Source organism: Pyrus communis, chromosome 3 (genome assembly GCF_963583255.1).
Source record: "Pyrus communis chromosome 3, drPyrComm1.1, whole genome shotgun sequence".
In the NCBI taxonomy this organism is placed as follows: Eukaryota; Viridiplantae; Streptophyta; class Magnoliopsida; order Rosales; family Rosaceae; genus Pyrus; species Pyrus communis.
In genome coordinates, this window is record NC_084805.1 from 18,904,738 (window position 1) to 18,908,024 (window position 3,287).

The 3,287-nt window shown below is 40.9% G+C and overlaps 1 pseudogene; it reads right to left on the minus strand.

Moving 5' to 3' along the window:
- Positions 1-1,034: 1,034 nt before the first annotated feature.
- Positions 1,035-2,266, minus strand: LOC137729979 (F-box/kelch-repeat protein At3g24760-like; annotated as a pseudogene).
- Positions 2,267-3,287: the final 1,021 nt, after the last annotated feature.

Sequence of the window (3,287 nt, forward strand, 5' to 3'; positions counted from 1 at the left end):
ACCAGGACATCTGATATGCGTTTCTATTTTCATTAGTAATACGGTCGAGTAGTATTCATCTTCCGTGAGAAATCTTATATTTGATTCTCGCAAAAGGCAAATTGAAACCAACTTGTTATGACTAGTCCATTGGGAAGTTTAAACAATTTCATCGAAACCAAAACCACCAATTACAAAATGTTTACCAAATACTAGGGTCACGGATATATTACCACACACAACCACATCAAATTGAAGATCAATACAATAACACGTAAATAACAGTACATATTTTACAAATTCTGAAAAACTACACCAAACAATACAAGGAACTATGATGTCAATAACCGCGCGAGTTGGCAGATAACGCAAAGGACGTTGACAATACTCCTCCGATTCAATTCCTCCATCTCTTGTATGGAAGTTTCCTGACCAAGTGTTTGATCTTGCATCTTTCTCATGTGCATTGCTGTCAAAACAGGCTACAGACAATTAAATGTTGGGAGTTCTAACAAAAAGTCTATAGTACTGTTCACTTTACCTTTTATTTTGTCCTTATCGTTAAAACTCAAAGTTTTCAAACCATTTTCATTAGTTTTCCTTTAAATATTAGTATATCATTCAAGGCATCGTTCAAAACCGAGGTAGGTTGGTACATGAACCCAAAAAATTAAATTTATCCAACGGCACATAACGTGAGCGTAGAGTAGATATTCAATGCACGACTGAAGAGCTAAAATCTCCGCAGAGTAATGTTAGGAAGACTAAATTTGGAAACTAAATGATGTGTCTTCAATACAAATGAGCACGATCCATATCAAGAGCAGTAACCGCACACTGTTTATACTGTGTTTTCCGCTTAAAACGGGTAATTAACACTAATCGGGCATGCCTAAACTAATCACATAAGCTACTGATCTAAACTTAATTTGGCATAAAACCCCTTGTTAATTCAATCAAGAAGCATCACAGTGAATGAAATCGAATCCTACTTAACAAAATCAAACCCACCAAAACAACAATTGCAAAATCAAACAATCTTAAGATGATATCAATGAAGAACAAATTATGAAAATTGATGAATTCATACCATCAAACCGAGGAGGGCAACATTATTCCAACATAGGCTGCAAATCGCCAACACCGTCTCCCTCGCCCTCCCTTTCGCCGCGAAGGATATTACGGAGCGAAACCGTCGAAGAAAAGCTGACAACTTTATGGAATTTATTAACAGGGGAAGGCAATTGGGGCATTCTCCTCCAGCTACACTTCCCCGAAGGTCCACCATTGTCATCGGAACCAATCTCGCAAACACAAGCCGGATACTTTTTATGATACTCCTCATTGAACACGTATATAAGATTTCCCAATCCCACACACTTCAAGCTAGCAAACTTGTCTTCCTCATCGTCGTCGAACAATCCATACAACAAGTCCTGCGGCATGATGGCGATCTCACTGAACTCCATTATGGTCTCCTTCACCTTCCACAGTTGAAGGAGGGCCCGAGAAGGCCGTTGCGTATTCCGGTGAGGATGAGGTGGTTGGTGGAGGAAATCAGGAAGGAGAAGACGACACCGGGCGGGTGGAGGGTCTAGACTTCGCTCCACGCACTGGTGCGGAGATCAAAAGACGCAACGAAGCAGGAGTAGATTCCGAAGACGTAGAACCGGCGCTTGAAGAGGGCGGAGGAGAGCGACTGGGACGAGTTTCCGGAGCGAAAATCGGCGGGGAGGGGAGGGCATAGGAGCCAGGAATCGGAATCGGGGTTGTAAATCTCGACATCCAAACGGTCCTCGATGTCGACCAAATTGCCGACGAATCGGACGCCGCCGACGACGACGAAACTAGGGATGGGGGAGGAGGAGGAGGGGGGAGAATCGACGCCAACAAAGGGGTTGATGCGGGAAAATCAGAGAGGGGAGGTGGAAAGCCAGTGGTGCTTGAGAATAGGAAAGAAGGTGAAAAGTGGGGCGGTGATGAGGAAGAAGCTGTCGGCGCCGAAGAAGGAGGAGGACTGGGAGGGGAAGGTGGGCGAGGGGAGGCGGAACCAGAGGTTGGAGAAAGGGTCGAAGGCGAACGACTGGTTGAAGTTGGAGGAGGTATTGTGGATGCCGTAGAGGAAGAACCAAGGGTATTTATGGGAGTGTAAGGAGGAGAAGGTGGAGGAGGAGATGAGGGAATGCCAGTGCTTGCAGACGGCGGAGGCGCGGATGAGGGTGGGGATAGGGATGTAGGAAAGGATGAGCTCCGTCACGTCGGAGCTGAGGCTGCTGATTTCCGTCATTTGTTGGGTGGATTGAACCGAGTCAAACAGAATTGAGAGAGGAGGTTGGAGGAGAAAGGAGAAGGGGGGACCGAGGGGTAGGTAGTTGTTTGATGGAGGTGGAGTTTGACTTTATCGGAAGATTAACTCACAGATTCTCCGTCCTCCCTTTTTCCCTCCATATTTCTCATCAGTATCCATTAATACTACTTACTCGTAAAAAGAATACAGTAGACTGTAGAGACTTACAACGTCATGCGATGATTTTAGTCTTTTTATTTATTTATTTTTTTTGGGTCAAAAACAAAATGCGATGTTTTTAGTTTGGTAATGCACTTGTTTATTTATATTGACTTTAAGTTTTTATTTTTATTTTTATTTTTATTTTTTCAAAGTTTTGTATTCAAACATATTATAACACTACTTACATTTATTCTAACAAAATTCAACAATATCTAAAGTCATATTTGAGTCATGATCTCTTGATCTAATGCCATGGATCATTAATATTGCAAAAGAGAAATGCTAATGAGACTTTCACAAAAATAGGACTCTTCATAGACTCATTGGCACGTCATATTTTTTTTCACAATGTTTTATTGCGTGGGAACAAAAACTAACATTAAATTGTGAGGTGAAAGAGAATCTATGAAAATTTTTCATTTTAAGAGACTCTTCTTAGCATTTCTTATTGCAAAAAACTATTCTTGTTTTAAAGTCTTCTTGAAAATTAAAGAGACATTTTTTTTTTGTCAAAAAAATAGATTTTATTAGATTAACCACCGACAGGGTTCGAAACCCACGCCGTCATACAATAACTCAACACCTTTCTACCAGTGTGGTAAAAGACTACTTGCTAAATACCTTTTCATTAGCCAATAAAAATAGGGAAGTTTTATTGGCACTCCTAAAATCTCATTCTGCACTCCTCACAAGTGTATTTTTCTTTCCAAATAAAGAAAGTTTGGAGTGTAGAATGATATTTTTGGAGTGCCAATAACAATTCCCTAAAAATAAGAGGAAAAATGTTGTAAGATTACTT